General features: G+C 40.9%; 1 protein-coding gene across 3 annotated transcripts in view; it reads left to right on the top strand.

Annotated features, from left to right (window-relative positions):
- WDR7 (WD repeat domain 7) overlaps nucleotides 1–24,658 on the top strand; it is a 291,523-nt gene that overhangs the window by 125,921 nt on the left and 140,944 nt on the right. The gene's annotated exons all lie outside the window — the stretch shown is intronic.

A 24,658-nucleotide genomic window follows, 5' to 3' on the forward strand; every position in this document is an offset into this window, starting at 1 on the left:
AAAGCTAGAGGGAGAAAATGTAAATTAAAATATTTTTTTGTGTAGTGCTTAACACATGGCTGTATTTGTATGTTGACAGGCTTTAAAAAAAAGACTTTATTTATTTATTTATTTAAAGATGTTATTTATTTATTTTTAGAGGGTAAGGGAAGGAGAGAGGAACAGAAACGTCAATGTGTGGTTGCCTCTCATGTGCCCCACAGTGAGGACCTGGCCTGCAACCCAGGCGTGTACCCTGACTAGGAATTGAACCGTGACCCTTTAGTTCATAGGCCCAAGCTCAATCCACTGAGCTATACCACCCAGGACTTACTCTATTCTTAGACAGAGGGAAAGGGTGGGAGAAAGAAACATCAGTGTGTGGTTGCCTGTAGCAGGCCCGCTACTGGGGACCAGGCCCACAACCCAGACATGTGCCCTGACTGGGAATGGAACCGGCAACCTTTCGGTTCACAGGCCAGCGCTCAATCCACTGAGCCACACCAGCCAGGGCTGTAGACAGGCTTTAAGTAGAGTATTTCTACGTATGGTATTTGAGTGGTTCTGACAGGAATGTTAAGATACAGCCAAATTATGTCTTTTAGTCACTCTCCTTTTTCCTCATGTTTTCCCTCTGGGTGGCTGACTTTCCCTTTGTGGTGTTGACTCCCACTTCCATGGTAATGACTCTCAAATCTGTGTCCGTAACCCAGGCTTTCTCCTGCACCTCAAGTTCATGTGCCCCCCTGCCTCATAGGTACCCAAATACCAAGTCCAGAATAAGCACAGGTTTCTCCCTAAAATCCATCTCTTTTTTTTTTAATCTCATTTAAAGAAAGGCACCCCGCAGGGGAGGGTCCCATCAACCATCCTGCATCCCAAACTAGACACCAAGGGACAATCCTGGCTTTTCCTCCGATGATTTTTCTGTTCTCCATTTTCACAGAGTACCTAGGCCCAGACTTTTGTTTTTTTTCTACTTTGGATCATTATTCTCCTGAAGCCGCCTCCTCATCTGGGTCCCTTGCCCTCCTTCACTCGAGTCTCCCATCACTGTGAGAGTTTCAGAAGCCAGTTCATCACCCTCCATCCTCATTAACTGCTGCTTAGTGGGTTCCCGTTGACTGTGGCGCAAAATCCTAACACCTCAGGCAGACATCTGGGACTCTTCAGAGACCGACGCCTATCTCTAGTGCCACCAGCTGGGCAGTTCTGAACTTCCCCGCCGAGTCCCCTGACATCTCATGACTCATCCACTGCGTCTGCCCCTCCCTCTAGCTGATGTACGCTCACCTCTGGTTCCCACGTGGCCAAGTTCTCAGGGGTCCCTTCCGATCAGCTCCCGTGTCACAGTCTTCCCATATCCCTCTGGACCCTCTTCTGTCAGCTCTCCCAATTGGCTGTTTGCACTCCTGCCGTTGCTCTCTGTGGGACTGCTAAGTGTCCATTTCACTTGCCCTCTGAGTCTCGAGTGGGCATGTGACTTCCACCTCTTTGTATTTCTACCTCTAAAATAGAACCCTGGTACATAGCATCTTCTCAATTCATGCCCATTGAATAAATGATTGACTTAGTGAACCTGTAACATAACTCATCTTTCAAATAGTACTTCTTATATAATGTATACTATATGTACACATATTTTTCACTGTATATTTCTATTCCTGTATAATGTGTATGTGGGTATATATGTGTGTATATACGCATATCTCCTTAACATTCCCCCTTCTTAATGAGCATTTAATGGCTCAAAAAGCATTCGTAACAGATTAGTGGGGGGAATATAGACCAATTTCCAGATAAACTGCCTCTTGATGCTATGAAAATGAGACTCGGAGCAGATCTACAAGCATGATTAGGCCCACTAAATTTGTAACCATTGATCCCATTTAAAAGTTTGTCTTTTTTCTCGGAAAATAATATGCCTTCAAAATTAGGGAAAGATGTGATCCATAGAATTCAAATGGGAAAAGACATGAAAAAATACCTGGGACTAATGCGTTTTTGGTAACTTAAATGTTGATTGGAGGGGACGTCTCTTGGGGGATGTACAAGCGGAGGGACAGACCCTCAGAACTCTTGCAGAGTCGGTCCCCTGTCTGTGGTCCATGTTGACCCAGGTGGTGCGAATGTGCTGATGGGTGATGGCCGTTCGTGTGAGTCTGCGAATCCCTATTTCAGTGGCTCTCTTTGTACCCTCGCTTTTCTTCCTTCTTTGTGCATCACTCCCAGCGCCCTGGGGGCTGTGCCGCCTCATTTCCGGGCCAACCCTGTCGGTGAAAACCCCCAATCTCATGGTTTTCCTAGAGCGAGAGGTACCAGGATAGCTGTTCTCCAGGAGATCCCTCTGGGGCTTGGTGGTCCATGTCGGGGTGGGAAGAGCGCGGGGAGATGCTCAGAGGAAGGAGAGAAATGCAGTTTTTCCAGGAGGCTGACATTTAAACCCCTCTGAAGGGTGGGAGTGTGGAATCGCATGTGGGATGCTGTACAGTGTTTCTGTGGCATTCCTCTGGGTGTCCGCAGTCAGTTGTTCAGCCCCAAGAAAACTTGCTTTTTGTCGCTTATTGAAAACTGGAAGTTACACGCTCCGATGTAATGTGCTCAGGCTTATGTTTAAAGGTTTGGCCTTTAAGGAGAAAGCACAAAGGGAAAAGAGGCGAGAGTAAGGACAAAGAATGGCTAATAAATACCATTCAAATGCTCAGTTCCTCTTTTAATATTTTTATACTTTTACAAATGGGAAATCTACTTAATATCAATGTATTTCCACCAGGAAAGTGTTTGTGTACTTAAATGAATTAAATATAGTGATGTATCAGAGGTGCCATAACCTAAATTAATCAGCTGTTGCCTTGGCACCTAGTCGTTCATAAAGAGATTTTCTAATAATTGCACTTTTATTTTTTTAATGTGGGTATAGATAGTCTGTTTGCATACAGCACTTTTGCGAGAGGTTGGCCAAATAGTCATTGACATTAGCAAACTCGTCTAAAAGAATACACTTAAAACTCAGGGACGTGAAATAATAACTAGCACAGTAGCTAACTAGCATTTGTTGAGGACCTATTGGGTGTCTGTCTGTGCCCCAGGCCCTTTCTGACCCTCCTAGCAACTCATCATTGAAAGCTTCATTCTCACCTCCATTTGACAGGACAGGAGAAGGGCCCGGAGGGGCTAAGCCCCTGCGCACACAGAAGGGTCACAGAGGGAGGAAGTGTCGGAGTCCCGGTTCAAACCCAGGTCATCTGCCTTTACATCTGTGCTCTTAAGTGGAAGTCACTTACTCAAAACCATGTGATTTTATAAAACTCATAAGAAAGTAAAGAAATGAGTATATTCATTTGACATGTCATCTTCTCTTTGTGTGATACAGGATCTTTCTTCTATTTTAATTTTTCATATAGTCGAATTTTGTATGTAGTACAAGGAAATATTTAGAATATGAAGAAAATACATCCTGTTTAAAAAGAAACACATAGGCAATTAGTACAGGAAGATAATTTTATGTCTTTTCAAGTTAAAATTAGAATTATTTTATGTGCATATAAAATTGCACACATCAGTGCATCAGCCCATGGACAGTGTTGAATCACAAAAGCCTACTAAGGTTTGGCTTTCAGATTCTTATCAAATAGATATATGTATGTCTATATGTATATAGACATACATATATCTATTTGATAAATTTAGGCTACGTAGGAAAAAGCGGAAGTACTTAGATAAGAATGTAGAGGCTGTTGGGGAAAAAAAAGCTCTCCTGTGAGGGGGTAACCTTTAGGATGAATTTAAGGTCCGGTCTTTTGTGAGATGTGTAATAATACCTCGCAGCGAAAATGAATTGCATTAGATTGTGGTGTACTATTGTATATCTGTATATTACATGAATTGCTCTCATAATTGATAACAAACCTATGTGACCAAAAGTTGTAATTCAAAAAAGTCATGACAACAATGTCTCATGATTCACAGACTTTACGTCATGCCCGTGAGTGATAACTTTTACTGTGCAGACCATGTTACGGGGGGAACACAGGTTTTAAAATGGATGTGGGGTTTTGAAGTGTTCTTCCTGAGACTTTACAGATATTTTTAACACACAAAGATAACCTGATGGGCTAGTGCGCTTGAATAATTCCCCATGGTTTAGTGGATTAAAATTAATCCTCAAACATAAAGGCTTTTTGTACTCTTAATTTGAAATGTTTAATCATGAATGAAAGTTAGCATTTACTTGAGGTGAAGACAGTCATGGACCTGTATGTGTTTTCTGCTTATGCGGTAATCCGGGAAGAGGAGTTCTTTCTTGTAAATAAGGTAAAAATCAAGTGGAGTACTTAAACCATCTCTTGCTCTCTCTCTTTTTTTTTCAATAACTATATATTCTTAATGAATATGGGTGATTTAAATGATGTAAACCAAATTTAAAAGGATTCAGGGAAGCTGAATCAGGTACCCTCTCTTTGTTTATCCTTTTTTGTATATTGTTTTCAATGCCTTTGGCTCCACCTAAGCAAAGTGAAAGGAATATTTCATTTTAATTCATTAAACACGCCAATAACACAGCTTGTATCTTTCTATCAGCACATTCCAGGGAAGACTGAACACAGCGAGCACTGAGTTGAGACGGTGAGGTCTGGTTTTAGGAAGACGTGGCGTATTCCCACATAGCTGTGCACACGCACATGTGTGACATATGTGCACCTATGGGAGACTTTGGGTGAGAGTCCCGAGGACTGGGGATTGGTTAAGACTAGGAATTACAAGCGAGGTAAGCCTGCATTTGGGGAGAGGTAAGAACTGGGCAGACATGGGAGAAGCTTTGAGTAAGACTCTTAGTTTAGAGACTGAAATGGAGATTCTGGGGGGTGAGGAGAAGGGCCCGGCTGGAGCCGAGGCCCTGGCAGTCGGGGTGAGGGTCTCTCACCAGGTCGGCACGCTCCTGTGGAGCGTAGCGGATTCTGCACCGTGTGCTCCATGCTACATTCCAGCGGGGTTTATTATTAATGGATAGGGAACAGACTTAAAATGCTGATGGAGTGCATTGGCTTCATGCCCAATGTGCTTCATTCTACTTCCATGGTCTTTTTTTTCTTCTTCATGCAACAGGTGGTTTTGAGCACCTACTAGGTGCTGAGCACTTACCAGATACTGAATACAGGGTGGAGTTTGTGCTCCAAAGGGCGAGACTGATCACTGTGGTGTTGGTTATTTGTTGGGAAATTCTTACCTGAAGAACTGTTATTTGTGAAGGCTTAATAATACACTCATGTTTCTGGGACGTAGAACTTGATATTTCATATGTATGTCTAAAAGCAAATCTATAGATTTCATAGAGATGGAAAAATAAAATGAAAAGTGAGACAGTAAAATCAACTAGATGAAAAGCTGCTCTACAACAGTGAGTATATAATTAGCATATTTTAAAAGGTGTGCCACACAGGCTCCAGTGTCTTACTGTGTCCAGCTCTCAGCTTCCCTGCTGGTTTGCTGTGTGGCCTTTGCACGGGACCGGACCGTGCCAACCCTCGATTTTCTCACCTGCAGTGGGAGGAGAGTAAGAGTGTCTGGAGGAGCAAGGGAGTGATGTGTCCTTCTTAGCAGAGGGTCTGGCAGGTGGTACGCGCTCCAGTAGTGTTACGGGGCTCTGTTCTCTTCCTCATGACCATCACCACCCTGAAGTGATTTGCGTTAATAAATAGAGTCAATGGTATGGAACTGACTTATTAGTCAGTTCTTCTAGATGACTTGAGGCTTATTCCGAGTAGTTTGATTATCCCTTCCAGGGGTATAAACTGACTACACATGTTTATATTTTGTAGAGAGAGATAAGCTGCATCTAAAGTCTTTTGCAAATTTTTAGGAATTTCTAAAAGCTGGCTCATGAAATATAATTATTGTATTTTCTTAAATACTTTTATATTGGTTTCTCTTTACCACATTGAGCTGAATCTGACCTAGAAGACTGAATCATTTGATGAAATAAAAATAAAGACAGCCTTGAAAGGAGATATTTATTTATTTATAGTTACGGTAGCAGTAGCAAAGGGAGAGTGAGTTTGCGTAGAGAGACCTGTTTGGCCAGTGAGGAATGGGAAGGAGAGAAAGATGCAGGTAAGATGTCTGAGGATTCTGATAGGACCATTTCCTTGAGACCCTGCTGGGCCCAGGAAAGCATATTTAAAAGAGGATGAAACGCAAAGGGTAAAAGAGAATCTTCAGCACGCTGTCAGTACTAACCTGGCCGAGAAAGAGAAGCAAGAAGCATTGAATGAAGCTCTCACACTTGCATGGGGTGCTTATTAGCTCAGTCTTTAGACATATGTGTTCAAAAGTGAAATAAGGTGCCCCACACCAAAATATCAATGAAATGTGAGAGCAGAATGCAGACATTTTCAGAAATACAGCATCTCGAAAAAGAAAACAATAACAGACCTCATGCTCTTTTATCAGAGCTAGTGGAGGCAGGGTACCACCAAAATCGGGGAGTAACAGGAAAGAGGAAACCTGGGGTGCAGTGGTCCAGGTGACCTAGTTTATGAAGTCTGGCTCCTGTTTGTTTTATGCTTGCAAACCGTATCCCACTGGTTCCCGAGCCGTTACCTCTTAGGAACTCACCTCTTAGGAACGTAACCTCAGGAGCCTGGCCACCCCGAGGGTTGCGTGGAGAAGAGAATTCTGGGAGAAAAGCCTTTGTATTTGAAGGTCGGGCAGCACCCCCTCACAGGAAGAGTCTTACCGTGATCGGATTAATTTTATTGAGGTGTCTTCAAATGCACTGAACTATGTTCCAGGTACTTGGCAAGATCTAACTGTTTTACTTCCCAGGTGGGCTTGATTTCTGCTTCCTACCCCTTTCCCCATTTTCCAGATTTACACACAGGGTGAGGATTTGGAGGTTAATTATGGAAACCTATAGAAAACCAGGTAAACAACAACAACAAAATACGATTATTAGCTGCAGGGAAGGAGAAAAGGAACTCTGGGAAACTTGTCGTGATGGACAAACCACGTGGTTGGGCTGTGAACAGCATGCACGTTGTCCTGAAAATATAAACATGGATGATGACAGTTTTAATAATGGGGGAAGAAGCCGGAACAGAGTGTGTGTGTGTGAATGTGGTGTGTTCATGTGTGCAAACACCTGTGTGTGTGAGAGACATGGGCAAGCAAGTTGTTTATATGAAAGAGAACCCAATTTGCATAGTGAGGAATTATAAGTCTACAGAAAAAATAAGCCTAAAACCAAAAAGTTGGAAATTAGCAACACAGGATTTTCTAGAAGAGCCCACAGGGGGTTTTGCAGCGTGAGCAACGGGGGTGTGGTGAGGGACTGCTGCTTTTCTATACTAACTTATAGAACTGCAAAACTAAATGCAAATATAAAAAACTGAGAAGTAGAACAAATGAGCACATAACTAAAGGTGATACTGAAAGGTGACATGAAATGATGCCACCAGGTCCAAGCCGGAATGAAGTGAAAATAAGCAGAGTGTGTTCCTGCCCACCCTCTCCCTGTGCTCTTGTCCTGGCTGTGTTCTGGAGAAATGGAAGAGAGGAGAGCGCTGCACGGGGCTGTGGGGTAGCAGAGGCTGGGGGTGGGGAGGGCGAGGGGGGCACAGGGAGGGTCGTTAAGAATGCTTAGTTGATGGGGGTAGAAGAGTGAAGGGGATCTATGCATTTTAAGTTGGGTGGGTTTTTTTTCGTGATCTAGGGGACAGCATCAGAGGGTTATAAAAATTTGTTTCAGTGATAACAGAATGACCCTTGGTTAATTTTGGAAGAGAAAAAATGAAAATCTGCAAATGGACAAAAGCCTTTATTTTTAAAATGGGGATCAGTTGGATGTAGGACACTCTGAACTGGCTAGTGTGCTTGCAGATATACCAAAAATCTGCAGTCGATTTTAAAGTATGATTTGGGAGCCCCTGGAAGAAAAAGTGAGAATCAGTACCACTGCCATGTGCCTCCCCACAGGCCTAGATCTCATCCCAGTGTTTCAGGTGTGTTGATTTTGTTACCATCCATCACCTAAAATAGTTTTGATGTTTTGGTGTGAGATGTGTACGATTTATCATGGAGTGACATTTATACTCTTCTGTGGTTTTCACTGCGTACGATACACCATGAAACGAATCATTCTCCTGTTTGTGGAAAGCTATTTCTCATGATGAATTTGGATTTTTGTAGAATTTGGTTTGACATCACTTTATTGCCATTACCTGCACAAGTATCATCGCTTACACCTTCCTCACTGTTTTCTCATGATAAATTTACTGACTGACTTCGAGGTAAGGGAAGAGAACTTCTGAAAAACAGGAAACAGTCTATAAAGAAAATTCCAGCAGTGCAGCCCAAGATTCAGCAGGACCACAAGTAAACCTGTCAGTGGTAGAAATCACTGCTGCTGTGGCACCCCCAAGTCACCTTGTACCTTTGGTACTTGTGATGCTAAGGTGTGTGACTCAGTTACCTTTTTTTTCATGTGGAAGTTTTTGTCTATTCCAGTAAATAAATGACCTGTAGAGGGCCTGGCTTGTTGTCACAGCACACTTTTCCCTGTTGAGTGTGCAGAAAGCGGTATTCACTCTTGGTCGTATGGTGGTCTCTCTGGCCGATGTCTGCCCCTGCAGAAGCGTGGTCCTCAGTGTAGCCAAACAGGCCCGGGACATGGCTGTAAGGTCTATGGCACACTAGTTGAGCATCTTTGAACTTTAGGGAATTAGTCAGGAAAAAAGTGGGGGAGGGAAAAGCTTTCCAAGCCAAAGTCAAGGCTTGGGAGGGAGAGAGCAGGAAGTGATGTAGCGTCTGGGGGGAGTGTAAGCAGCTCACTGTGAACTCACATACAGCAGGGTGTGGAGAGGACCGATAACAGATGATGCAGAAGAGGAGGCCAGATGATGGAAGGCTTTGTATGTCAGGCTCAGCTGCTTTATCCGTATTCAGGGGACAGTCATAAACTGTTGGAGGATTTTACACCAGGTAAAGGGATAATTTGATTTGCCCTTAGTCAGAACACACTGGCAGTACGTGCTGAATGTACTGGGCTCAGTGCAAGTGGGGGTTCTCAGCTAACGAGGGCAGGGGGAGCAGTCAGGAGGAGGACGGTGCAGTGCGGCCGCTGAGGGCCCGGGCGAGGGCGGTGCAAATACAGCTCAAGAGATGGCTGCCCAAGATGTCTGAGAGCTGAATAACACTCCGCGTTTTCCCGGAGTGGTCCTTGTTTAGTTATGTGTAAAGCATCCTAATTATTTGAAGTTCTCTAGGTTCACAGCTAAAATAAGCTACTGTTACCTAGTATTTCACAAAACATTCCAATATGAATGCTTACATTTACAAATATCAACCGAAGTAAAATGATTTCGTTATCTTAAGTGCGTTACTATGAATGTAGTGTAGAGAATATTCGTGTCATTTGTGTACCCTGTAACACCCCTCCATTGTTGCAATAGTATCGCAAGGTTGGAAAGACCGAATTCATAGTCTAGTAACTACATTCTAGACCAGTCTTTTATCCACTGCAAGGAATTGCTCAGACTATAAAACTTCACATAAAGATCATCTGACCTCTGCTTGCACACTGCATTACTTTTCTATTGCTATATAATAAATTTCTACCAATGATGCAGTTTGAAATAATCTCACAGTTTCTGAGGCTCAGGAGTCCGGCAGGGCTCAGCTGTGTCCTCTGCTCTGGGTCTCCCAGGCTGCTCTCGGTCTCCCAGGCTACGTTCAAGGCCTTGGCCAGAGCTGGGTATTGCTGAGGCGTGGGGCCCTCTTCAATCTCGCACACTGTTCAGCCAAATGCAGCTCCTTGCAGGTGTGTGACTGAGCTCCTCAGCTTCTGGAGGCCGTCACAGTCCCCTGCCACGTGGCCCTCCCCATGGGCACTTCCCACCTCAGCAGCCACTTCTTCAGTCTGCAGGGCAGTCCTTCCCCACGTGGTTACTGTAACCTTGTCATGAGAGTGCAGTGCGATATAACCGCAGCAGCACCTGCACTTGCATTGCGGTGCCGGTTCGGCTTTTCAACGAAGTGCCAGGCAGGCCTCTCGCGGTGTCGCCCAGTGCAGCCGTCCCTCTCTTGTTCACGAAAACGCTCCCCAGAGATTTCTTCCAGTGCTGAAGTCAGAATACATGGCGTGTGTGCACAGTAAAGACAGTAAGTTTTAAATCTGTGGTACTGAGTCGATCCTACAAGCCTTGAAAGGATTTTAAATCATTCTCGAAATGCATTGAGTTGCGGTGGTATTGGAAATGTGTGATTTTTTAATTAGCAGTGATTCCCTTCCGGGTTTTCAGGGGCCACGGCGCACGTTGCTGCGTGGGTGGTTGTCATGTAACAGGGCGGTCGACCATTTGCTCCTCAGAAAGCTGTGCACACATCTCAACAGCGTGTGCACATTTTTACTTCCGACTTTGCTGTGCTGGGATTCTCTCGGCAAATATGTGCTGAGGGGGCTTTTATAAGAATGTGCAAATGCTTGATAGGCTTGGCTTAAAATTTAGGTCTTGTGTTATGGTGGTTTAGCAAAGATGTGGTAGAGCAGGTATGTATAAGGTTGTTTATGCTCTCTATGATTTTAAAATACCACTTTAAGATAAACGCTAGTTTGGGATTAAAAAAATAAGAATGTAAGCCCCTCTGTTGTTACTATTTTGATTCTTTTTTATGTTTAGTTATTTGCAGTTGACCACAGGATTTGTGGTAAAGGGCCTTGTTTATAAATATACTGTATACTTTTTGAGAATAATTTGTTTAAATATGAGGTGTAATTTTAAACCTGCATGAGTTTAATTTTAAAGAAAAGAAGAAAATGTGAAGACTAACAGAAAGATTGGCGTAGCTATACACAAAGTGGTCAAATAGCCAGCCTACGTACAACTTTTCATTAACTGGCTACAGCCAACCTTGACAGATCTGTTTTTATTCCCTTCCAACGGTAGGGGGTTCTTTTTGCAGCAAAAGCAACAGGTGCAGTAGCAGGACTTTCCTCTCATCTCTGGCCAGGATTCACCGACATTTTGGTGAAGGGTGGAAATGCAGAACAAACAAAACCATCTGCCACTCCTCACCCAGGAGCCCCCCAGCCGCTGCTGGGGACAATGCTGGGGCCGCGCAGCAGCCCGGATGCGCTCCTGCTGGGCCTCGTCACACAGGGTTAGGGCACGTCCTGTGAGCACACATTTCGGGATGCAGTTCCCTCCCCAGACAGTGGCGCACAGATCAAAGAAGCCTTTAATTTGTGTTTAATCACCCCTTGACAAACCCTCCACCACATCTAGCCGTAACTATTGTGTAAAAAACAACCACTTAAGTACGTACTTTTTAAAAAAATGTGAAATAGACTTAATCTCTTCTAATGCTAAATGTGAATTTTTTAATTCTTTCTTGCATCTCTCTTAATCTCTTTCTCATAAGTTATAAGTAAAAGCAGATAATATGAACAGAAAGGATTATTTTGTTGTCGGTGATACATGCTTTGTAATAATGTTCATTTCTTTGAAAGGAGCCTTTCAAATCAAACTTCTAAGAAGATGGTTTAGCCCACTTGTCAGTGGGAAATTTTATACCCATGTAAAACTCAGAGAAAATCGATACTATTTTCCTGAGACTCTTTCCTTAGGATTTTAATAGGGCTGTAATTTTTATTTGTATATTAATCCTTTTGTGAAATTTTAGAGTTTAACAACAAAAAATTACCAAGTATCTCATAGTCACAGGTGACTGACACACATCTGTCGTCAAACTTGCATAACTAACTTGTGCTTTGTCAGGTTTATGAGTTGGCATCTGTTTGAATGACAGATGTCACTGCAGTTAAGTGTGATTTAATTTGGGCTTGTTACTCTAAAAGGGGCTCTTATTTAATCATTTGCATTTAAAAGCAAGTGTGGCCGGTGCCATCGAGATGATTGGCTCCTTCCTTGGGGAAGAAGCATGAAAGGACAACACTACAAACTCTTGGGATTAAGCTTTTTAGGGGTGTGACCTAGTGAAGGGATCTCAAAATTAGTCATTGTGATCATTTTGTGAGCCCTCGTGACCAGTCAGAAAAGAAGTCTATCGATTAGCAATGGCTGACATTTCAAAATGGCCATGTAGAAAAATGTTATTGGATTTATTAATGTTTCTCATCAACTGTAATCACCAAGAAATTTAAGTAAAAATGTCACAAGCTGCATCTGTTTAACTATTTGCTATTGTGAAATTTTAAACAAATTTTATAGCCTCTAATTTTGGTTAGTATATTAAAAAATGCCACTTTATCAAATCATGACTTAGTGGACTTACAATAAAACACATGGGAAAAATAAGTGAAAAAATAGCTTGGGAATTAGGTTTATATATTGAAAGATTTTGTTTTTGGTTGAGGTGAAACTCATGTAACATAAACTTAACCATTTGAGAGAGAGCTATTTGATTTGTTTTAAAAGTAGATGTTAAGAGCTGACATACTTCCGTTGTATTACAGATACAGCTATATATCAGTGGACAATGAAGAAACTAGAATATTCTATTCAGGAAAAATTCTAAGAGATATTTAAGAATTTGCATCTTAACCAGCACATTTATTTAATAATTTTGATCTTAGGGCACACTCAGCATTGTGAACATCAAAGTTGTCACTGTAGTAAAAAGCTTTTTTTTTTTTTAAGAAAAAAGTTGCATTGATTACTTATGATGGCGAGGGAAGAAACTCTGGTCCATTTCCTTTAGGGTGTGGAATCAAGAGACAAAGGGGATTATCCTAAGACAGGAACAAGGAAGAAAAGGGGGAGACTGTCAAAAGAAAGTCTTTGATGACTTTTATTTAGTGGGTTCTTCCAGAGAAATGAAGGATTCCACAATGGAAAAATAAGGGAGAGCAATCGAAAATAATGAGTGAACCAAAATGATCAAGAGATATAAAAGAAAGAAAGCTGAAAAGAAAGGAGAAAACTCTTTTAAAAATCAGTTTTCTAGCTGTGGGCCTGTTGAAGGGGCCTGAGGCTTTAGTTCCTGTTATTGCTGGTTGTTGCATTCACCAACCTCGAGAACAAATGTCGGAGACTTTCGGGGTTCCAAAGATGTTACTTTATTGGCCAAGTTTAACCTGCGCAGGGGCGAACTCTCCAAAGTGTCCGGAGACACGGTGCCCGCAAGGGCTGCAAATGAGAGTCGCGCCAAACGCTTACAGGCTTAGGGTTTTGAGGAGGCGCGCAAGCAAGCTGGATACAGAAGCAGATGTGGCGGTTAGCGGTTGGCTCAGGGGCACAATAGGGTTACTGATTATTGGTGAGTTAACTCGTGCACTGGCTCGTGCTCCTTTACTTGATTGGTCAGTTGAGCTCGTGCTCAGGGGTAAAATTTTTCCCCCTAGTGACTGTCTAGATGGCTATCTGCCTGACTGACCGTTGCTCTGGCACGCCCTGTTCTTCGGGTGTGTCCCGGAGCCTCTTTGCATTAGTTAGTAAAACACCTTTTGCTTCCTTACAGCTATGTTCTGGCTAGTTCCCCTTTGCCCTCAACACTGGTCAGCCTCCCAGGAAAAGCATTTTTTGTAAGGCTCCAGTCACCATTTCTGCCTCCACATAGTAGCGAGACAGGTCCCTCAACACTTGAACTTCACAGATGAACTACCCAGCCTACATAACTTGACTAGGTTTTGTTCAGGGGCTCAAGTGTTGAGGAAGGCGGCAGCCAAGGGAACTTGGGCATTACTTCATGATCTGGAGTTACTTTCTGCTTTCATCACAACTAGGAGTGTGAAGTCCCGCCATACAACGGTGTCAGAAAAACCCAGTCCGTTCCTGAACAGAGCAGAAAGGGAATTTTTGTCCTCACTTCGATACTTAGAGTTGCTGAGTGAAAATGCATTGAGTCTGAATGCATCACCGTGTGTCTCTCTGTAAGGTGTACAAGACTCTGCCTGTGTTGACAGAACAACACTATCTTGACCTCTTATTATAAGCAGGGTGTTGCTTTTGGGGGGGGGCTTGGGGAATAGCAGACAAAACTTCTACTTACATGTAAACTAAATGCAGCTTATTAGTTTCAAAGATTTCAACAGAACTTGATTTTGGCAATAATCTTGTTATTTTGTTGTATTCAAATATAGAGGACTGTCTACTGATTTCATGATAAAGTAATAATTGCTACTATTTATTGTCTCATATTACAAACTAGATGCTTTATCTTATCTCCTTGACCCTAAAAATTTATATACTTATAATTTTGTGTATTGATATATAATGTATATTTAATAAATTTGTCAATATCTATGTTGTCTACATTTTAGAGATAAGGAGATTCAAGCTCAGAAAGGTTAAATTTGTTTGTCAAGTTCACTCTGGTGGATGAGGGAAGGCTGGAATTCAAAGTTGGTGTGACAACACCAAAGCTTGGACTCCTTCCAGGAGGTCACACCACCTAATGTGTGTAGAATACCTAGAGTAGTGCCTGAGATGTGGTACTTGTTCATGAAGAGCTGTCTTTCTACCCACCAGTGCTGGGGAGACAGATAGAGGTTCTCATGTAGACATACAGTCCTGGGACTGGAAGTAACCATGGGATGGTCCAGAAATACTGTCTGGGCAGCTAGGCCTTCAGCTGGCAAGAGAGCTGCAATTAGAAGTTACTTATAATTTATCAACTCGTTGATTGTGTCCTGAAAGAAAGCATCTGGGCTCCCTCTTTTCTAGTAATTAACAATGGCCATCTGTTTTACTGCCCATCTCAGCAATATCAAGAGGTTAGCATTAACTTTAATATTACCAGAATAACTCTTATACTTTTAAGCCATTTGGAGGACACTTAATGTAAAGGTCTGAACACGTATATTACAAGTATAAATGTTCATACGCAAAATACACACATATGCATACATGTAGATAGATTGACTAGAATATTTAGATTGCTGCTTATCTGTAGATACTTATATTTATTCATTCACAGTAAAAATGTAAGTACACTTATTGATGAATTTATTGTTTCAGCTAAATTAGTACTTCAGCATGATTTTATTTTTTAAAAATTATTTGGTATACTTTTCATTATATTGAAAGTGGACATGTTGGCAGTTTCTAACCTTAAGTTACCATGTTTGTCCCACATAAACATGCAAATAGATTTAAATTCACTCAATTAGGGAACACTTGGAAAGAAAAGAGCGGTGATCCCTTCCACTGAGAAGGTACCTTTGTTCTTCTGAGGAACCCCAGTTGTGTGGGTGCGGGTGGCCCGTTTACACTAGCACGAGTTACCCCAGCCTTTCTACCTGCGAGTTCCAATCAGTCGGGCACATCGGTCCTTTCAGCAGAACCCCCCTTAAGCACTGAACCTTTCGTGGCTCAGGTGTGCCAAGACAAAGAGAATGGCCCAAATGAAAGAACAGATCAAAGTTCCAGGAAAAAATACAAGTACACGATGAAGAGATAGCCAACCTCTCAGATGCACAGTTCAAAACACTGGTAATTGGGATGCTCACAGAATTGGTTGAATTTGCTCGCAAATTAGATGAAAAAGTGAAGGCTATGCTGAGTGAAATAAAGGAAAATGTACAGGGAACCAACAGTGACCGGAAGGAAACTGGGACTCATTCAATTATCAGTAAACTTGTAAATATTAGTTATTGGTTTATGGCCAAAGGAGAAGCTTAGGCAAAATATGAAAATTTATTAAAAAGCTCATTTTTGTTTTTATGTCTGAAGGTTTAAGTACTTTTTAACATGATGAGAATAACATGAATTCCCTTGCAGAAATTTTAGAAAAAGAAATATGGAATACCCATGCCTTACATTTTAACTATTAACATAGTCGTGAATTTCTTTGTTTTCTTTTCTATGCATTTTTAAAGTTGTTATAAGGAATACAGAGTTTTCTGTTCTGACGTTTTGTCTTCTACTTAGTCTTATAGTGCAAGCATTGTTATTAACTTTGATTTGAATAGTTTAAAAGGTTGAATGAGATGTACGCAAATCATTTGCCTTTCTATTTTTTGTATTCTTTCAGGAGGTTTTTCTTACTTAACATAAGCAAAACATGACATTCATAGACAAAAACAATCATTGATAAATTAAAGGCCCTGTTTTATTTGACTTAAATAATTTTAAATGTATTTTATTTAATCAGTTAGCTTACTCTAATTACCATGTCACACCTGAACCCACCATACCATCTAAGCCAAGAAGTGGAATATTGCCTGTCACATATATCTGCGTGTGTGTTCTTCCCTGCTCCATCCTCCTGCCTGCTCTCGGAGATACCCACTCTTCGGAATTTTGTGTGTGCCGTTTCCCTGCTTTGTGTTTATCTGTCTTGTCTCATACATAGGAGTGCCTAACAAATGCATCACTTCGTTCCATTTGTTTAAACTTTAGAAAAGCTGTCACAGTATATACAGTCATTTCATACTTTCATTGTTTCCTTTATATTTTTCTAAAATACTTTGCATTCCCAAGATTCATTTATGTTACATGTAGTTGTAGTTCAGTCATTTTTACTAGTTATAGTAAGTAGGAGGAAAACATCATTGGTTTACTCATTTTTCTGCCAATGGCTGTTTGAGTTATCAGGGTTTTTATTGTGGCTGTTACAAACTGTTGCTATGGACACTCTCATCCATGTCTTCAATACACATGTGGTTTCCCTCGAATATGTACACAGGACTGGAATTTGCTATGTTTTAGGACATGCAAATGATCCACTTCATTACACAGAGTCAGATTCCTACCCAAAGTGCATGCCAGTTGTCATGTGCAGGTTTGCCGCTTGAAAGAGCAGAAAATGGCATCTTATTGTCATTCGGTGTGCACTGACTTGCTTATAGGTGAGTTGAGCATGCGTATTTCCTCCTGCGTGAAAAACCTGTCCAAGTCTTTTGCCCAGTTTTCTCATTGGATCATTTGTCTTCCTATTGCATTTAGAATACTAATAGTTTGTCAATTATATTCACAACAGATATCTTCCCTTGATTTATATCTTATATTTACATTTCTGTAAGGTAGCTTTGGTAGAAAGTTGTTTAGGACTTTTATGTAATTTAATTTTTCTATCTTTCCTTTTGACTAGTGCTTTTAGGAACTTAATAATTAAGTTTTCCTTAGTTCATCATCTGTTTTTAGACTAAAAGTTTTTTTCTTTAAGATTTTATTTATTTATCTTTAGAAAAGAAGGGAAGGAGAGAGGGAGAGAAATATCAACGTATAGTTGCCTCTTGTGCATCTTCTGCTGGGAGCTGCCTGCAACCCAGGCGTGTGCCCTGACTGGGAATTGAACCTTGATCCTTTGGTTTGTAGGCTCGTGCTCAATCCACTGAGATACACCAGCCAGGGCTTTAGTCCAAAAGTTTTAAACTTTTATCACTGACATGTAAGTTCATAGTCTACCTGCAGTTGCTTCTAATATATAGTATGATTTCATATTTCATTTTTATTTATATGACTGACTTTCTTTTTCATGATATATGTATAGTTTTTTCTTTTTTAAATTTTGTTTTTCAGTTTACATTTACATTTACAGTTTACATTTAATATTATTTTGTATAAGTTTCAGGTGTAGAGCATAGTAGATAGATGGTTGCATACTTCAGAAAGTGTTCCTTCCGATGTTTTCACTACCCACCTGACACCAATGCGTATGAGTCTTGACTCTGTGCTTTGCCTCTTATTTTATTCTGTTAGTAAATTTATCTATTCCTTCTCTGCAATATGCTGTTTTAATTACTATAGCCTTATAATTAATCTTTATATCCAATAGAGCATAACTTCCCTCTTCTTCTTCAGAAGTGTTTTGGTTATTCTTGGCTCTTTGTTCTTCCATAAAATGTTTTACAGTCAAATTAATTATTCATCACAGGCTGTGCTGGAAAACCTCTGCCTTTCTCCTCCGTGTACCTGCTTCTGTAAAACTACCAACTCTGAGAGCTGAGCAGAAATCCCTGCTCTTTGCAAGTGAGCATGTCCCAAAGGGGGCGAGGGGCCAAGCTACTGCTGGCACATTCCATGCCCCAGACTCACCCACCAGAAAGTCTTCTGGTGCCTTTGGGGAACTCGAAGTGCAGGATAGGGGGCGTGCTGGGGGGGAAGGTGCCGGGGACCAGGGGCAGCTCAGGGAAGATCTCTTTAAGGGAACTGGAGGAATGGTAAGCAAGACCTCCCCCGACTTCCAGCAGTTTTCTAAAATTTCTGAGACTGAGTCTGTAGAGATAATCACGGTGTCCTGTCCTCCTCTGAGCACTGAGTTGAAGCAGGTGGGGTTTTTTTGTGTGTATTTACTGTACTGACCAAATCCACTTCCATCGTTGTAAAGATCCTTTAACTTCCAAAATCTCTTTTTATTTAAGTAAGAATAATCCATATTTTACTTACATAGAACACTTAGTGTTTGTTTATATATCTAGGCTATTATCCTACAATTGCCAAGCCTTTTCTGTGTTGATACCTATGACATATGACAAAGTATTGAATAGCCCTCTGTTCATCCTCAAATTTCTTAAACAAAACAATACTTTGAAGCAAGAGTTTAATGCCATTTTACTGTTTCCCCTTAGTCTTCCCTTGGTGTATTTTTGGGAAATAGAGATTATTAGCTGAGACCACAACTATTCTATAGTTTTTACTTTCGGCTACCCTTCCCCCTTATATAATTCCCTTTGTAACCTGGAAGGAGAAAGTTATATCATAGAAGGGAGATGTCTGCATCTGTTCCTTCCTGAGAGCCGGCACTGAGGGCCCTGTTACAGTATGTCAGTTACCTCCTTCTAGGAGTAAGGCTTAAATTCTGTGGGTAGTGTTGGCCTTCTGATACTAAACTCCTTTATTGGTTCACTACCAAACATTCCAGAGTATTACCTTCCTTTGAGGCAATACATGGGTTTTTTACTTCTTTCATACTCTGCAGAAAGGAAAGCACTATGTAGTGATTTTTGGTTTAGTATTGTTCCTTGGAGCCTAGAACTCTGAGGGGACCACGAACACATTGGCCACAGTAGGCTTCATGNCCTGTTACAGTATGTCAGTTACCTCCTTCTAGGAGTAAGGCTTAAATTCTGTGGGTAGTGTTGGCCTTCTGATACTAAACTCCTTTATTGGTTCACTACCAAACATTCCAGAGTATTACCTTCCTTTGAGGCAATACATGGGTTTTTTACTTCTTTCATACTCTGCAGAAAGGAAAGCACTATGTAGTGATTTTTGGTTTAGTATTGTTCCTTGGAGCCTAGAACTCTGAGAGGACCACGAACACATTGGCCGCAGTAGGCTTCATGCATGTGTTCTGACATGTACATAAGTAAAAACACACCTGCAGCCCCAAATCTTATGTATACACCCAGATGCACATATATGCATGTGTGTCCAAGCATGCATATGCACCCTGAGACACCCTAGAATACTGCCGAGGGGTGTAAGGAATAGAAGGCGTAAAGTGAAGTCACAAGAGTCTTTAGTGCTACTGTGAGGTGTCGCACTAAGCAGCGTGGCTGTGCAGAGGACAGCCGGCTCAGACCTGACATTTCAGTGGCGACTTGAACGGCTGTGTAAAGATCTGTTGGCAGGAGAAAGTAGGAAAGAGGCCTTTGCCTCTGAAACTCTGCGGGGCTCCTTTTCTCTCACCTAAAGTTTCGTGGTACTTGCACTTTTCCCCAACTCCTCTGCTCAGACCTTTCTCCCATTTCCTTGGTAAGTTCAGCCAGTCTCGCAATGTTACTTTTCACCTGCCGGGGAATAATTTCCAGTTTCCTCTCTGCAACCTGCCTCTCTCTGTTGAGCTTCAAGCCTTTGGTTTAGCTGCTTGCTAAAATTCACTAGGATATCGTTAAGATACCTTAAACTCAGTTATATATAAACTGAACTAATTTTTATTGATGGCATCATTTGCACAGATTGGAAACCTCAGTATTCTGTTCGACTCTCCACTTTTTGTGTCTCTTAGATCTGTTAAACAGAGACACCACACAGTTTTGGCGCTGCGTAGTTCTCCTTTTCCATCTCACGGCCGCTACCTAGCTCATAGCTTTCGGTATCTGTTTGTTGTAGCTCGGATTCTTAAAGGTATGGTTGCCAGACTGACCTTCCAAATAATCACCATGTGATTCAGAAATTTTCACTGGCTTTTCCGTTGCTTTTAGAATATAACTTAATCCCCTTAGCCCAGTTTTCAAGACCTCTGTATTCTAAAACCACTTCATAGTCTGGGCTTAGCTTCTGTTTATTGCTCCCGTGATCTCTGTTTTGGGCCAGAACAAACTGGTTCCCACTTGCTCTGTGGGACTGGAGCTGTTCTGCTTGTTCTGTTCATTGTTCCCACAAATACTTACTAAGCCTCCATGTGCCAGGCATTGTCTAGGCCCCTCAGCAATGTCCATGAACAAAATGACAGAAATCTCAATTCCCATCCTCCTGAAGCTTACATTCTGGCAGGGAGAGGAGGGGGACAGTAATAAACACAAAAATAATATATATTATAGTATGTTGCAAGGTGGTGGGCACCCCAGGAGAGGACAGAGCAGGGTAAGGGGGCGAGTAAGAGGGAGCTGGGGGATGGGGCGGGGGGCAAGATGGGATGATTGACACAGGCCTCCACTGCTGCTGTGTTTCTTATTCTTCAGATGCAGCCCCATTTCTTGTCAAGTCCAAGTGGGTTTCTTTTCGTCAAGTCCAATGGCACCTCCTCTGTGAGGCCTGCCCTCTCCCTGCTGAGGTCAGTCTTCTCCAGATATTCGTGACTTGTTTCTTCTTGTTTCCCTTCCTAAAAGTAACAGGAATGGCTTTCTTCCTCGGGTTTCAATATTTGTTCGTTTGTCCTGGCTCCCCCTGTGAGAGCCCGGCTTCATGAGGAAAGGGTTCATTGCACCCGAGTCTGCCTGTGGTCTCACCCTGGGCCCCCTCCTGGCTTCATCGCCTCCCTGCTGTGGGACTTGGAGCCTCTTCCAGCACTGGGCCTCAGCGTCCTTGTCTCCCATCCCTCTGTCTACAGGTGGTGTTTTCTGCCTCACTTGCTCCACCAATCTCCTGGAGTTTGTCATGTGTAGTTGTCTGTGTGTGTGCCTCCCTCCCCTGAATGATGGCTGCAGGGAGGTGGACAGTGTGGTCTGTCTTGTTCCCCGTTGTCCCCTTCCCACTCTGAGTGAGTGGTGTTTTTGTATGAGTAACATGAAAGCGTTTGAACCCTTTGTGTCTTGAATACACATGTGAAATTCATGAAGACTTAGGAGACGTGTAGTGAACATCTGGGACTGTTGGCCACAAAGAAGTCTTTTGTTAATATTTCTTAATAATGATGAAGAAAAAGAATATCCCTTGGTTTTTACTGTGCTTTATTTAGGAAATCTGGTCATTACATCCAATCTGTTTCCTTTCCCTGTTTCCCTTGGAACTCAGATAAGCATTTTTTAATGTCTTTGTATTTGTGGATTCATCAGCATCCATTTTTGTAACCAGTAAATGATTAGAAGATATTTTGTGAGTATAAACGCAAAAAAGGAGGGGGGCGCTTCCTAATAGCGGATGGGAGAAGAGAGCAGGAGAAGGAGCCTTCCTGCTCTTTCCCTGACTCTCAGCCGGGTTTGGGGGGGGGGGGTGGCGGTTCCTGGAACGATGGTAGTCAGTACCGATTCCCAGGCCCATCCCTCCTGCTGCCTGGAAGTACAGAGTGATGGGTCCGGGCTTCCAAGAATGTGTGACCGCCCTCGAGGGAATACTAAAATTAACCGAGTTCTATCCAAATTCTGGTAAACCATTAGTACTTTGTAACCATTACTCTCCATATGATTTCCCTATGTAAATTAACAGTGAGCGCATGGTGCGATACGTTTACTGTCGAAGGAACTAGCACGTCCAAAGAGCCAGAGCTCATTGCAGCCAAAGCAAAGGGTTTTCCCATCCCTCAATCTGACCTGCGTTTACATCTGTGTGTAAAATCTGAGCATCGCCCCCGCCGCAGCCTAATGCTTCAATGCTCTCTGCTAATAAAAAAATCAATATCCAGCGCTCATGAGTAACCCTGTAATGATATACAGAGCATATGCAATAGAAAAAATAATTTCAGGAAAAAACTGACTAGGATTGTGGTTAACCCATCCTTTTTAAAAAAAATAGATGTGCAGTATTCAGAATATAGTCATCCTCCTAATTTGCTTATGCCATTTTCTTGACCAATCCTTAATCTTACTCAAAAATAATTTTTATTAGAATGTTTGTTGTTCTTTCTCTTCACACAGTTAGGGATACAGTTCATCTAAGGAATTTTAAATTACTGAACTTGAATTGTTGACAGTTCAGTTTTGCAGTTCTTTTCTGGCACTCTACTCTGTGACCAATTATAACGTGAACATTTATGAAGGAGTCTTTGCATTCTAAACTGTCATTTTGATATCAAAAAATACATGAAAATATTGTCTAGTAACAAGTGTATCTTTTAAAAACATTACATTTTTTTTGTCCTAGGAGTAAAAAGTTGCTCTATGTTTCCTCTTTATGCTGGCCACTCTGTGTTGTTAATTTCCCATTTCAAAAAATTTTTACATGAAAAACTAAACTGTGCTTTAAAAATATGAATTCTGTATACCTTTTTGCAAACACATCATCTTATGCAAAGTAGGCAATGCACACTTCAAATTGTTCACCCTTTCACTAATCTTTGATGGTTGCACTTTGATAAATAAATAGATCATCTAAGATTCAATAGGCCAATTGCAGCCTATAATAGCTATTCAGAGGCAATTAAACTGCCTTTTTTCATGCCGGCATGTAGGCCGCCCTTTCACAACCTTCAACTTGATTCGTGGTGATTCAAAATTAACTTAAAAGTCTTGTTTGCTGACAGCTTAAAGCTTAATTGACTGAAAGCCAAATAGAGTGTGTTCTGTATTCAGCACTGAGGCTATTGATAAAGCCATGTGTAAATTGCGCGTGGTGAAAGACAGCGATTGGGCCTCCTGTTCTCGCATTAGTCCACAACTTAGCATCGCTGCACAGTCAGAATTGCTCTGTCGGGCTTTTTCTCACACGAGGTTAACTCTCGCTGGCGCCCCTCCAGCGGCCGAGCAGTCGAGTATGGAGCTCCGACAATACAGTGGGGCCTGCTGTAATTCTGTTACTTACTTGTGGTCTCATTTTTTTTCGAATGGTATTGGCCTTTCATTTCTGAACAGGACTGGTGGTAGTGTATTTCAAGAACCTGCTCATTGTCTGTGTTCGTCTCTTTAAGAAGAAGCAGAGTGTTTAGGTTTGAGGATTTTGAAGTGTCTTAAGAAAAATAAGCCTCGTGATACTGATTTGTCTTCCTTATGAAAAAGAAGCCTGGTCATTTTAAACATTTAATTAGGATTAGGAATTCATGTTTAATAGCTTCAAGTGTCATATAATTATCGTATTACTGTAACGATTACAATGTTGGGTTCTTTCAGTACTTTTACAAAAAAAATTTCCCTAACTATTGTACCATATGGATATGTGCATTTCTTTTTGAAAATTAATGCTTAAGGAATAAATGAGATGGATTATTAATATATGTTAATATATTTTTATAAAATGTTATAGTTATGCCTTTTTCTAAATAAGCCTGAGTAGTTCCAGTCATATAGAAAGAAGATAATTTGCATATAATTATTTATTAACAGTGAATGAAAAATTCAGAAGTTAAGCTGAAACACTTTTCAGGAGCTCTTTACTGTTGTCAGCTATTTTGTTTATATATTTCAGGTGTGTGTTCTTTATTTTCTAAGGTGAAGGTTTTGATCTCATATTGATTTAATAACATAAAAATGTAAGTTCACCGTGTAGTGTGTTTTGAAGATATTCCATGAGTTATGATTATGTTTAAGTTTGGCCCTTTTGATTAATTCTATCTGCAATGACATTGAAATATGTTTTTCATGGATTCTCTTCTATTGTTATTTCTTATCTTAATTATATACAGTCAACTCTTTGGTTCAGTATAGCATATTCACTACCTTATTTTGAAAATGTTTTCGCTTACTTGATGTTTATTAATAATTAAACATTTAAAATGTAACAAAGCTTAAATGGCCTGTATTATATCCTTATGTTTTAGTGTTTAGGACATTCAAGTGAAAAATATAAAATAAAATCCAGTTTTGATAATAATATTAATGAAAATGTTTTTCCACTATTGTGTATTTCAGATTACATAATGGCATTGAAAATATATTCTGCATTTTAAATATTCACTTATAAAAATGCCTTTCACTTTAGTATCTTTTATTTTCTTTTTATTTCAGCATAAGACTTAGAATTGGGTATTGCTATTTCTTATTGATATTCTGTAACCATGGCTATCTAATTTTCCTGCCTTCCAATTGATTTCCAATAAGAACCTAGTCTATTCATAAAGAATCAGGATAAGGTGCAACTTAGTTTCCAAATGACTATAATTTAAAATAGTGTGTTACTCCTATATACTTTCCAATATAATAGTAATCATGCTTCAAAATGTAAAATCCAGAAAGCACTGCTTTTATTGAAGTTTCACCTATATCCAGTGAGATTTGAGAGGCAAGAATGAAATGCCTTTATTGATCATCTCTGTGTATTAACAGTTAATCTAACATATCTTTAAAAGCATGAATTATTCGTAAACAAAGTTTGTTTCTTTTTCATACTGTAGTTGTTTAGTATATACAAAACAATTGTATTGTTAAAGAGGGCAAATAAAATGCCTTTTCTTGTTTTTACTTTTT

The sequence above is a fragment of the Sturnira hondurensis genome, unplaced genomic scaffold, assembly GCF_014824575.4.
Source record: "Sturnira hondurensis isolate 20B ecotype Veracruz unplaced genomic scaffold, ASM1482457v3 Scaffold0001872, whole genome shotgun sequence".
Taxonomy (NCBI): domain Eukaryota; kingdom Metazoa; phylum Chordata; class Mammalia; order Chiroptera; family Phyllostomidae; genus Sturnira; species Sturnira hondurensis.